A 13,676-nucleotide genomic window follows, 5' to 3' on the forward strand; every position below is an offset into this window, starting at 1 on the left:
TTTATTATTAATCAGCCAAGATTTATTGATCATTAATTATGTGCCAGGCACTATGACAGACCTTGGAAATGCAGAGATACACAAGACATGATCCCACTGTCAAGGTGCCGATAATCTAGCCTGGGAATCAGGAAGGTAAGCAACACCTTGGCCCTCTGATACAAACGGCTGACTCATTGGAAAAGACCCTGACGCTAGGAAAGATTGAAGGCAGAAGGAGAAGAGGGCGGCAGAGGATGCGATTGTTGGATGGCATCACTGATGCAATGGACATGAACCTGGGAAACTCCAGGACATGGTGAAGGACAGGGAAGCCTGGCGTCCTGCAGTCCATGGGGTTGAGGGAGTTGGACATGACTTGGCGACTGAACAACAACAAGCAACTGGAGGCATATGGAGGAAGTATCGTAGGATGCTGAGCACGGTCCTGCGAATTAGAGTGGCAGGGGCAAGGAATTCTGATGGAGAGGATGAGAAACTGGATCTGGAAGCTCAGAGGATATCAACTTGGAGGACCATAACCTTTTAAAGTTGGAAGAAACCTTTTTATCTGATGCATATAAAGTGGTGGTGGAGAGGGGGTGGATGGCTTATTCTAAAGGTCCCTTTGTCTCTGAAACTCTTGAGTGTTGCACAGCTCTTGTATCTGAGGCTTGGTCTCTGTATTACAAGGTCCCATAGCTAGTCACATTCCTAGAGTTAGAATTCTAGGCCTATGTAGTCCTTCTGAATTTCATCTAATTGTCTTTCCTGTGGGCCAGTTTCTCCCCAATTGCTCGACCTTATTTTGCATGATTTTCTGCTAGAATTCAGCTGGTCCACCAAATTTAGTATCGCCTGACAATCTGACAGGCATGCACTCAGTTCCTTTGTCCAGATCACAAAGCCTATGACCAGAATAGATCTACCCTCAATCCAGAGCAGGTGGCTTACCACTAGGTATATCTCCAAGGCTACTCTCCAAGGATTCGTGCCAAAGACAGGATGGATGTGAAAAGACCTCAGGCTTGTGAGTGGGGAAAAGAAGAAGTTCAGCTGAAAATTCTGTTGAGAAATGGCAGCCTTGAAAATAAATAACCACACTGATCTCAGTGAAATAAGTATATATGCCTTTGACCCATCGAGAAAGGAGAAAGAATGAAAAAGCAAGCCCTATAATTTATTATCTTGAAAGCATCTGTGCCCTGGGGCCAGTGTGGGTCCCCAGCAGTTACTGACTGGGGCTTTGAGATCAGAATTTGCATATAGGTTTGCTTTCATAGGATCTATGTTTCTATGCTGATGGTGGCTCTCCTTGAAGGTGGGGTGGGTGGATGTTTCCCCCGTAACTCTTCCGTGCTGTCATCATCAGCTCTGGCTCCATCAGAAACCCCAGGGTCCACAGAACACCTACTAAAAATAAGAGCCTCCTAGAATCCAGAGGATTCTCTCCACATTCGATAGTCTTCACTTTATCTACATTTCCTCATGTTTTTGCTATGGCTATAAATGAGATCATTAATACTATTTGTGATGGTTCATTTTATGTGTCAAGTTGGATAGAACTGTCACACAATTCAGATATTTGGTCAAACATCAGTCTGGATGTTGGTATGAAGGTATTTTTTTTTTTACATGAGATTAACACTGAAATCAATAGACTCTGCGTGAAGCAAATTACCCTCTATGATATAGGTGGGCCTCGCCCAATCAGTTGAAGGTTTTAAGAGCCGGAAGAGGGAATTCTGCCTTATACCGCCTTTTGACTTGAGCAGCAGCATCAACCCTTCCCAGGGTCTTTTGCCTACCAGCCTGCCCTGAAGAGTTTGGACTTGCCTGCCTCTATAATCATGTGTCAATTCATTAAAATAACTCTCACTCTAGGATATGTGTACATCTTGTTGGTTCTGGTTCTCTGGAGAACTCTAACACACTCTTTGAACTGGAGAACCAGTTGTTCAAGCCTATACTCACTTTTCCTCTTGACCCCTGAAATAACCTCATCCCAGATATGAAATCCTCCAACTTTCCACTCGTATACCCAAGAAATTTTCTGGGCTTGGATATGTCCTCACCTCCTACCCTCAAACTAAGAAAAGTTGACCCTTTTCCCCTTTTCAGCTAGATCCCACCCTGCTATCCTCCCGTTGCTCCATCCCATGCTGACCCCAACTCACACCGTCTCTGGGTGTCTGACAATGTCAAACAAATGTACTTGCTCCCTTTCTGCCCTCTTTTTTTTGGTGCAGTTACTGGTGTCTATTGTAAGCTGCGGCAGTGTGCAAGTTGTCTGTGGAATGAGTCTGATGGCAATATCACCAACTTACGGTCTGCCCTGGTCTAGGTTTTTCTCACCAGCTTGAAAGAACCTCTTTCTTGACAGGTACGTGAAGCAAACTGGAGGAGGAATCAATGCTGGGAGAATTACCGAGATGCTAAAACACAAAACCGAGCCCCTAAATGTCTTTGTTGGAGCCAGTGTGAGAAAAGCAGGAGAGACTCCATCTTGAGGCCTGTCATCCATCTTAAAGACAGGCCCGTGAACTGGGCCTGAACCTTGCTCAAGAGTGAGGAAATTGTTGCTAATGAAAACCAGGTCTCCTGGAGACTTCCCTCCCTACAGATGACTGACAGAGATTGTAGTTGAGGTCAGGCTGCCCCTGTTAGATTAACCATGGAGACATCTCTCCTTGATGTATAATCATTGTCCCGCCGCCCACCCCCGCCCCCGCTTTAACCTTAATTGTTTGTCCTCCTAGCACCTATTTGTTGTAAAATTCAGTCACATACAACAAAGAGGTTGCTAACATATAACCAGTCACATAGAGGGGGTATAAAACTGGGCCTCTCAGAAACATCAGAGTCCTTGTTGGGAAATGATTCCCCTTGGACCCGCTGGCATAATAAACTATACTCCACTGTCTTGAAGGTCCTCCGAGGTGTGTTTTGCGACTCTGGATTCCACAATATTCTCAACAGGCTGAAAGAGTAAGCCAAAACCAAGAATGCATTTAATAGAAAAAAACAAATGGCAGAATCTCAAGAGGAAAACCATCTGAAAGGTTACTGACCGGAGCCCCCGATTAAATCCTTGGCTCCCTGAATTCCCTCCCTCCTGGTTTTCTACTATTCTAGTCACACCTGTTTCTACCTGATCAGCTCTGGAGGTGTGAAGAAATCACTGTATCTATTCAAAAATTTTGTTAAATTCCAATTAAATGGGCTGGGCTGGCTTAGCTTCTTAAACCCCAAGCTCTTAAAGCAGAGGTATCAGAAGCAGACTTGTCTCTAGTTCTGAGAGTATGATCTTGGCTTGTAAAGAGTTGAGCAAATAAATGTCAGAGGTGTTTGAGATTGACTGGGGCAGTGGTTCTGATGGGGAAAAAAATCACTGGGAATCTACAATCTAACTGGTCATATTGCTGGTTTCTGTCACCAAAGAGAAGGGCCACACACACACACACAAAAGGACAAATTTGTATTCTAGGAGGTAAACTAGGAGATGGGTAATTAGAGGCAGGTAATTTCCATACAAGAGAAATATTAGCAGGTTTGACATTTGGTGAAGTTGCTAAAACCCAAGGCGTTCCAATGTTAAAACTTCAAAGGATTCAGGGTAAACTAGTTCCACTCAAGTCTAGGGTAAAACAAAACATGAGGTTAAGTAATGAGTGGCAATATGATCGTTAATAATTTAAAACAATGTCTTAAATGTTGATAGGCATCAGAGTCGCTAGGAAGGCTTTTTAAAATGAATCTCTGGTCCTGCCCTGGCAGGACAAGGCCTGGGAACCTGCATTTTAACAAAGCCCTAAAATGGTTCCTATGCACACATGAGTTTCTGGATTAGAAAGCTGACTCTACTCAACGTTTTGTTTCCTGGTTTCTCTGACATCCCCACTAAAACCTCCCAATGCTGTTCCAATGAATCTGGCCACGGGTTGCCCCATGGCCACTTAATCCTCCAGCACTCAGGCTCTCAACTTCAAGGATCTGTCCCTCTGGTGGGTCAGTTCTTCCTCCCAGGCAGAGACCTCATGAGCCAGGTCCCTAGGAAGATGGCACCAGGTCACGTCCTTCCAGCCTGTGACACATTTGGTAGGCCAGGAAAGTGACTGCTCTACAGTTACTTGTGCAAATGCACATTGCTTCTAGGGCTTCCCTGGTGGCTCAGACAGTAAAGAATCTGCCTGCAATGCGGGAGACCCAGGTTCAATCTCTGGGTCAGGAAAATTCCCTGGAGAAATGAATGGTTGCTGCTGCTGCTGCTGCTAAGTCGCTTCAGTCGTGTCCGACTCTGTGCGACCCCATAGACGGCAGCCCACCAGGCTCCCCCATCCCTGGGATTCTCCAGGCAAGAACACTGGAGTGGGTTGCCATTGCCTTCTCCAAAGTGAATGGCTACCCACTCTAATATACTTGCCTGGAGAATCCCACGGAGAGAGGAGCCTTTCAGGTTACAATCCATGGAGTTGCAAAGAGTTGGACATGACTGAGCAACTTTCACTTTTTCACGTTGCTTCTAAGGCACTTCTCTTTCCTCACCACCTCAAGCCTTTTGCCTTGTATTTATTTTTTATTTATTTTTTGACCGCACTGTGCAGCACTTGGGATCTTAGTTTCCTGACCAGAGATCCAACCTGGACCCCTTACAGTGGAAGCATAGAGTCTTAACTGCTGGACCACCAGGGAAGTCCTGCCTTTGTATTTTTGGCACACATTACATACTAATTCCCAATATGTCCCCAAAATATGCCAGGCTCTCCGAGGAACCCTAGCAAGGCCTGATTTGAAAAGAGAGCAAAACATCAAAAATTTCTCCAAAGGAATGGCCACTCCTTGGTTCTCTTTCATAGGATGGAGGCAGGTAATGGACTAAGTCAGCACTGGCTTCTTAATCTCACAAGGTGTCTTGCAAGTGATCTGACACCTGTGAGGATGTAAGAGGCATGGCACCTCTCTCATTGTTCCCCATCTTTGGGGATTCCGTTGAACAAGCAGGCCCCAGGAAGAGCAGGATTAAACATCTTGTTATGTGTATATTTGTACAGACGTGTCTGTGTTTGCCAACTAGACACATGATGGAAGGTGAACTGATCAGGGTGGTGTCTTCTTCAGGAGAAACTAATATGATATGGAATAGATGAAGGCAAGTGGTAAATTTAAAGTGATGAGAATGTCCATGCTCGTCTGTGGTGTTTGTGTGGGATACAAACTGGTGGGTAGGAAAGCAGGGGATCTTAGGAAATAGAGTGAAGACGGAGGAGAAAAACACAAAAGGTATAGTAGTGTAAGTCATTAAGTTGTGGCCAACTCTTGGGACCCCCTGGGTTGTAGCCCCCCAGGCTCCTCTGTCCATGGGATTCTCCAGGCAAGAAGACTGGCGTGGGTTGCCACCTCCTCCTCCAGGGGATCTTCCCAACCTGGGGATTGAACCTGGGTCTCTTTATGTCTCCTGCATTAGCAGGCAGGTTCTTTAGCACTAGCACCACCTGAGAAGCCCTAATCAGCTATACCCCATCACAAAATAAAAAGTTCAAAAGGAAGAAAAAAGAGTGTTTATTTCTAAGCCAGAACCAGGTGAGACTTGCCAGCTCTGGAGCTTGCTGATCGGTATCGGTCAGGATAAAGTGGAATATCCAGGGTAGGCTACGATTGCCAAGACTGGGGCTGGAGCTCTGGCAAAGTGAGGGGATTTTCTAGTGCAGGTGTTCCAGAGTGCAGGCTAAAGAGTCACTTACGTGAGCTGAATCAGAGCGAAGGGAGGGCTAGGGATGCTGGGAGCAAGGACCCGAGGAAAGAGAGGGAGAACTAAACAGAACAGAGCTGTAAGAATGGGACACAAGCGTGTGTGGTAGTCCCAGGCAGCCTGGAGAACCTACAGGCCTTGGATTTGAAGCCTTGGAGAGGCAGGCAGGAGAAAGAGCAACCAGTAATCTCCTTTCCCAGAGCCAATGGGTGTGTGCTCAGCCGCTTCAGTCAAATCTGACTCTTTTGCGACCCTATGGACTATAGCCTGCCAGGCTCCTCTGTCTATGGGATTCTCCAGGCAAGAATACTGGAGTGGGTTGCCACGCCCTCCTCCAGGGGATCTTCCCAACCCAGGGATCGAACCCGAGTCTCCTGCATCTTCTGCATTGCAGGTGGATCCTTTACTACTGAGCCACCGGGGAAGCCCTCCCAGATCCAGTGAATCTCACCAAAAGGACCCAAGAGGTGATAAAGGATTCCTAGGAAGGGCATTAATCCGTGTGCAGATAATTGAAATAAGATGGCACCCTTTCCAATACTGTTCAGATGTAACTGAAGTGATGAGGTGGGATTTCTATGCAGCTTGTAGCCTCAACTTCATTACTTTAAGACTACGGTGTGTATCTCACTTGTTCCTTTCCATTACTTAAACTGCCGTAAAGTCACTGGTGCGTTTTAACTGGCAGGCCTGGGTGGAGTTTGGCAGTGAGGCAGCTTAGTGGAAATGGAAGAAAGTTCCCCAAGGTGCCCGAGGAAAGAAACCTTCATTTGAGGTGGCCTTGGGGTGCTCTCCAAGGATGTGCCCTGTAGATTCAGTAACATCCACCAGAAATCTCAGGTGTGGCCTAAAATGAAGAAAAGGAAGAGAGAGGAAACAGAAAAGAGAAAACAAAAGGAGAAAGAGGGGAAAAAAAAAAGCAGATCTGATGGAGTGAGATAGTGAACTGGCGAGATGAGGGAAGGCGTAGGCGTAGGTTGCCCAGCTGTGAGAAATTGTCCTGAGTGGGGAAACTCCAAGACCTGCCCTGCCCACCTGCACCTGGCGCTGATCCCCACCTCTTCTGTGCATGCTCTAGCTGCTAAAAGCCAGCCGTCTGAAAGGTATTACGGATCAGAAGACAGAGGCCAACGTTCATAGAATCTCAGAAAGAGGGGCCAGTTTGATCCTTTGTGGCTGATTCCGTGGCTGTTGCTGCACCTGGGGCAGTAGCCCCTTGACTACCGTAATTACCCACCCCCTGCACCCCCAACACCCTCCTCGCAGCTCCACACTTCTTGGCCTCAGGCCCCAGCCCTAAAATTCTCCCGCTGAGCAGGAGGAAGTCCACGAGGTCAGCCTGCACTCCTGGCGAGAAGAGACCAGGTGCGACCACGTGCTCCAGGTAAGGGCCCCCCCCACCCCCACCCCCACCCCCAGCGCGGGCAGCTCGGATGGGTGGAAGGCGCCCATTCCCTTGGCCTCTTGGTGGGCAAGTGTGCTTATTTCAAACTGCGACTGAGAGGTGGGAGCTTTAAGTGTGTCTGCAGGAGGTAAAAACCTAGAAGGCCTAGCACAAGGGGGCTGACTTCTTTGCTGCAGTGGCAGCTTTACCACTCCTTCTTGCGCGTCTCTGCCTTTCCTCTGGTCCTTTCTTCCCGTCCCTGCACCGACCCCTCCCCCCACACCTTCCTGCTCCTGCTCCCAGTGGGGGTGCTCAGGCTCCCGGGAGCCCAATGAGCCAAACTGCACCATAGTAAGAGCTCCACCCTGTTCCCTGGCTGCTGGCCCCTGGGGGTTCTTAAAGGCGCCCTTCCCTCCTTCCGCCCGCATTCCCCGGCTCCCGCACCTCTACCCTCTGTGGAGTTCTCATCCTTTTGGTGGTTCACGACACCCCTCCGCCCCCACTGCTGCCGCCCCTTTTCTCCAGAGCTGATTTTCCCCTCTGACTTCCCTTCCTCTTTCTCAGTACAGGTTTTTATCTCCACTGTTTAGTTTACTTCCTGCCTTCACCTTTCCACCCTTTCTCTGAGTTCAGTCCAGTTCAGTTGCTTAGTTGTGTCCAACTCTTTGCGACCCCATGGACTGCAGCACGCCAGACCTCCCTGTCCATCACCAACTCCCAGAGTTTACTCAAACTCATGCCCATTGAGTCGGTGATGCCATCCAACCATCTCATCCCCTGTCATCCCCTTCTCCTTCTGCCTTCAATCTTTCCCAGCATCAGGGTCTTTTCCAATGAGTCAGCTCTTTGCATCAGGTGGCCAAAGTACTGGAGCTTCAGCTTCAACATCAGTCCTTCCAATGAACACTCAGGACTGATTTCCTTTCGGATGGACTGGTTGGATCTCCTTGCTGTCCAAGGGACTCTCAAGAGTCTTCTCTAACACCATAGTTCAAAAGCATCGATTCTTCTGCACTAAGCTATCTTTATGGTCCAACTCTCACATCCATACATGACTACTGGAAAGACCATAGCCTTGGCTAGACGGCCCTTTCTGAGGCCTCTTTCCTCTTCCTCCCAATTAACTATTTATTTTTGGCTGTGCTGGGTCCTCACTGCTGTGGCCACAACTGTGTGTGGTGAGCCGGGGCTACTCTCTAGTTGGGGTGTTCAGGCTTCTCTTGTTGCGGAGCACAGCCTCTGGGTGTGCCTGCTTCAGTACTCCTGGCACGTGGGCTCAGTAGTTGTGGTGCTCGGGCTTAGTTGCTCACAGAATGTGGAATCTTCCCAGACTAAGGATCGAACTCATGTCTCCTGAATGGACGGGTGAATTCCTAACCACTGGACCACCAGGGAAGTCCCTGCCTCTTTCCTTTTGAATCACTTTCCTCAGCTCCCTCCCTCACCATGGGTAGCATTCCAGGGCCTACTAGGGAATAAGGCAGAGATCCTAGAAATAAGTAAATTGAGGACATACTTCATTGACATGTTAAACAGAGCATAGGTAAGGTACTTGGGCTTTTGTGATGACTCAGGTGGAGAGTGTTGTTCCAAAAGAGATGTGGCTGAAGGCACTTCCAGGGTTGACTGTGCTTTGGGTCTGCATGGTTTGGTCCTCAACTTTGCTGATTCAGAAACTCAGTCTTTTGGGAGCAATCACGTGTGGCAGAGTTGAGTGACACTGCAACCGTCATGAGAGAATAGGGCTTCCCCAGTGGCTCGGTGGTAAAGAATCCACCTGCAACGGGGGTTCGATCCCTGGGTTGGGAAGATCCCCTGGAGAAGGAAATGGCAACCCACTCCAGTATTCTTACCTGGGAAATCCCAAGGACAAAAGAGCCTGGCAGGCTATAGTTCATAGGGTTGCAAAGAGTTGGACATGACAGTGAAACAACAAAAGCAAGGACAAAACCAAAGTACCAGTATTTATCACTAGGAGGGATAAGCCTTTTGTGTCAGGGACTGGAGAGAGGCTCGCCAATCCTGTTGCTTCTTCCTGGGCATGTGGGAGACTGGATGCCCCAGCCTCCTCACTTGCTCTTAGGTGGAACCATGAGATTGAGTTCCAGCCAATGGATCGTGGACAGAAGTGACATCTGCCACTTCCAGACCTGGCCATAGAGTGTCCCAAGTGCTGGAAGGGAGGGACTCTGCAGTACATGATCTGGGAGCCTGAGTCACCACATGGAATAGGGCCATCAGCAGAGATGCCAGACTCAGTGTGAACTGCGATGTGGGTGAGAAGTTAACTTGTAGTGTGTTGAGATACTGAGATTTAGAGATTATTTACTTCATAAACATTGATATGTCTTTCTAGGGGGAAAGTAACTTGTTTACACTGATCCAAAATCTCTCTTCCCCATCACAGGGCACATGAGACACTCGATCCTCAGAGGCTTGCTTGGTGAGCAGGACAAGGAGCAAAGAAAGGTCTTGGAGGTAGGGTTTTTTTTTGTTTGTTTTTGGTTTTTTTTTTAAAGAGCACATCAGTTCAGTTCGGTTCAGTCGCTCAGTCATGTCCAACTCTTTGCGACCCCATGGACCGCAGCACGCCAGGCCTCCCTGTCCATCACCACCTCCCGGAGTTCACCCAAACTCATGTCCACTGAGTCGGTGATGCCATCCAACCATCTCATTCCCTGTCGTGCCCTTCTCCTCCTGCCCTCAATCTTTCCCAGCATTAGGGTCTTTTCAGATGAGTCAGCTCTTTGCTCAGGTGGTCAAAGTATTGGAGTTTAAGCTTCAACATCAGTCCTTCCAATGAACACTCAGGACTGATCTCCTTTAGTCCAAGGGACTCTCAAGAGTTTTCTCCAACATCAGTTTTCACCAACTCTTTTTTTTTTAATAGTTATTTTTATTTATTTATTTGGCTGTGCCAGGTCTTAGTTGCAGCACACAGGATCCTCGATCTCTACTGGGGCATGTGGGGTCTTTTACTGTGGCATGTGGGGGTCTCAGGATCTAGCTCCCTGAGCAGGGATGGAACCTGGGCCCCCTACATTGGGAGCTCAGAGTCTTAGCCTCTGGACCACCAAGGAAGTCCAGGGGTGGGTTCTTTTACACTGTGTTGCAGCTTAAGCATTTCTGCCTTCAATTAGGAGGTGCTAGAAAGGAATTGATAAGGAGAAAGGGGTGACAGACGATGAGATGGTTGGATGGCATCACCGACTCAATGGACATGGGTCTCAGCAAACTCCAGGAGATGGTGAAGGACAGGGAAGGCTGGTGTGTAACTGTCCATGGGGTCACAGAGTCAGACACAACTAAGCAACTGAACAACAGCAAAGGATGGAGAAGGCATTCAAATGGTCATTCTGCAAGCATAGGACACATTTCCCCCCCCCAGGTTTTTATTTAAAATTTATTGCAATGGGGTCCGCACAAAAGGAGGGGGTGAAGGGTGAGGAATATGCAGGGGACACTGGAACACGATGACCTGGCCAGGGCCACAGCTTCTGTTGTCGGGGAGAGGGATGAAAAGAAAAGGCCAGGACTGGAGCTGGGGTGGAAGAGGGAAGGGGGAGACACTGGCTGCATTCCCCCACCCCCAGAAAGCACCTCTCGTCCCTGGATACCTCCATTTACCCTGGCCCCTAGGATCCCATCTCTTGTCCTGCCTCTGGCCCTAGTGGCTCCTCCTTTTGCTCCCCTTGACTTGTTTTCCCGACAGATTCTTAAGCAGGATGACGTTCAGGGCCTGACCCCAAACAACCCCACCTGATGAAAGTACAACCTTTGCTTCCCTGCTTCTGCCCCTTCTTAAGTCTCACCTTTCCCCATCTCTGGGACAGAATCTTTGATTTCCCCCCTTCCTCTCCTCCCTCCCCCTGGAAGAAAAAAAAAAAAAAAAACAGCACCAACTCTCCTGGGAGGGGCACCAGAAGGAGGGCAAGAAGGACCATCAAGGGAGAAGGCTCACAAATCCCTGGAAGGGCAGGGCAGGGGGTCACAGAGAGGAGAGAGGGTGAGGGCAGTGACCACTCCTGTCCTCTGTTCTGCCCTGCCCACCGTCCAGGGGCTTCAACACAACCAAGGGAACAGGTGTGTGTGGGGTCAGATCTGATAGGGAGGAGAGAGGAGCAGAAGAAACAAATGGTGAAAACCTAGAGAATTCCCCTAAGAAAACATGTCTTCCTCCTTTCCTTCGGGAGGCTCCTTGGTTGGTGGGGGAAGTAGCGAGGAGTTGGGGGGGAAAGGGAGGGGAGGAGGAGATGGTATGGAGGGACTTTCCTCCATACTCACCGCCCCACCCCTCCCCGCCCCACCAATTTGGAGCTCACCAGGGCTGAGAGGGAAGTGGCTGAGAGCTCACAGTCACCCCCAGGACCCCCAAGAGGGAGCCCACGGCTGTGGGTGGGGCTGCCACTGCTGCTGCCGTGGCCATTGGACAGACCTCACCTGTACCTAGTGGGTACCCGGGGTCCCCCTCAGCAGATGGGCTGTGGCTGGGGGGGGGCGTCTCCCAGGACAGCACCGCCCCCAGATGGGTCTGCATGGGGCCGGCCAGCTGGGCAGGGGTCTTGCAGGGCATGCTGCAAGCTTGCACAGGATGTGGTCAGCCCGCGGGGGCCCAGAGTCCAGGGTCCTTCACTGCGTGGATGTGCAGGTTTGATGCAGTGGGGGAAGCCTTTGTGGCAGAGCTCACAGACAGGGTGAGGGCCCTGGCTGTGCATCTTCAGGTGGTCCGAAATATAAGCCGAGCTCAACATCTTGCCACATGCATGACATGGGACCTTCTGCTCATGTCCTACTGTGTGGGCCTGCGGACGATCCTTCATAGCAAAAGCCGTCTCATGTTTCTCACGTTCGAAGGGCAGCTCTAGCGAGTGCACTTATCTGATGTGACCGTGGAGGTGATCCGGCCGGGAGAAGCTCTTGCCACCGTGTGAGCAGTTGGAGGGCTGGTGCACTGCGTCGTCATGTGAGCGCGCGTGGTAGCTCGTGCGGCCCTCGGCGCCTGGAGCGCTGCGGGCACACCGGGCACTCGTGAGGGCCTCTCGTTTTTGCTGCTGCGCCGCCGGCACCCGCCTCCCCCCGCTCTCCCACCGGCTCCGCTCAGTTGGGGCACGTTCAAGAGGCTCAGCGCCACCATGAAAAAAAGTGAAACTAAAGTCGCTCAGTCGTGTCTGACTCTTTGCAACCCCATGTACTGTATAGCCCACCAGGCTCCTCCGACCATGGTATTTTCCAGGCAAGAGTTCTGGAGTGGGCAGCCATTCCCTTCTCCAGGGGATCTTCCCAAGCCAGGGATGGAACCCGGGTCTCCAGCACTGCAGGCAGACGCTTTACCGTCTGAGGCACCAGGGAAGCCCCAGGGGCACCATGGTGGTGGGCCTCTTCATAGCACCCGAGGGGGACCCGGCCGGCTTTGGCTCTGGTGTGTGTGACTTCGTGAATTCGGAGGGTGTAGCCGTTCTTGGAGTCCTTGGCGCACAGGGTGCAGATGGAGGGCCCCTGGCTCTTTCATCGTCTTCTCCCGGCACATGTGATCCGGGCCACAGTGACCCGCGACCCTCGCGGTTGGGGCAAGGAGGGCGGTGGCGACCGCGGCTGCGGCGATGGTGGCGGCGGAGACAGGCGCCAACACCGGCGGGGGGGCGGCGGAGGGGGCGCCAGGGAGGGCGTGGGGGCTGCTTCAGAGCCGCTGTGTCCACAGTGGAGGCGGGGGGCCGGGAGCGCGGCCGCGGCGGACTCCTGGGCCGCGGCGAGGACTGGGAGCAAGTCCACCTGGAGGGGCTCGGCCGCCGGGGCCTGGGGCCTGGGTGAGGGCACCAGCGCGACCTGGAATGGGCTCCGGGCGCAGCCCTGGGAGGCAAAGAAGCAGGACTTGAGCTCAGCTCGGACCTGCAGCGGGGGTTCTGGGCGTGACCCTGAGCTGGTGGGAAGGAGTTCTTGAGGCCACCCACCCCTCCCCTCCCCCACCCTCCCCCTCCTCCATCCTCCCCCACCCCCTCGGGAGTCCAGGCTCAGCACGGGGGAGGGGGGAGGGGCCAGCAGTATGCCCGGGGAACACACGGAACATGGCATTGGCCACGGCGGGGAGGGAGGGAAGGACGGCGCCTGGTCCACAGGACGCATTCTAATTGCCTGATCATCCTTTGATTTAGGAGTAGGGAGGGGAGTAGTAATGAGAACCAAGGAGACATTGAACCTGCTCAGACTGTGGAGTAAGGAAGGCAATGCTCAGATTTAAAGACGTCGGGCAGTGTCACGCCAAGACAGAGAAGACACTGGGCTGGCCAGGGGGCAGTGGCCAAAACTGTGGGTCAGGTGGGCAGGAGTTAAGTTCTGGGTGTACATATCCTGCTGTCTGGCCCACCTCTCCACTTGGAGACATTCCAAATAGAGCAGGTCCCAGAGCTCTCCTCCCTAACCGCACCCCATCTCAACAAACCTCTCCTCTCTTCTCCCGTTTTTAGAGTTAGTCCTAACTTCTCTCTTCCTCTCCTGCCCCCTATCTGATCGTTTGGCAAATTCTGTGTGCTCTTCCTTCTAAATACATCAAGAAATCAGCTGCCTCTT

The 13,676-nt window shown here is 51.1% G+C and overlaps 1 pseudogene; it reads right to left on the reverse strand.

Moving 5' to 3' along the window:
* Positions 1 to 11,581: 11,581 nt before the first annotated feature.
* On the reverse strand, positions 11,582 to 13,232 carry LOC133073052 (myc-associated zinc finger protein-like; annotated as a pseudogene).
* Positions 13,233 to 13,676: the final 444 nt, after the last annotated feature.

The sequence above is a fragment of the Dama dama genome, chromosome 18 (assembly GCF_033118175.1).
Source record: "Dama dama isolate Ldn47 chromosome 18, ASM3311817v1, whole genome shotgun sequence".
In the NCBI taxonomy this organism is placed as follows: domain Eukaryota; kingdom Metazoa; phylum Chordata; class Mammalia; order Artiodactyla; family Cervidae; genus Dama; species Dama dama.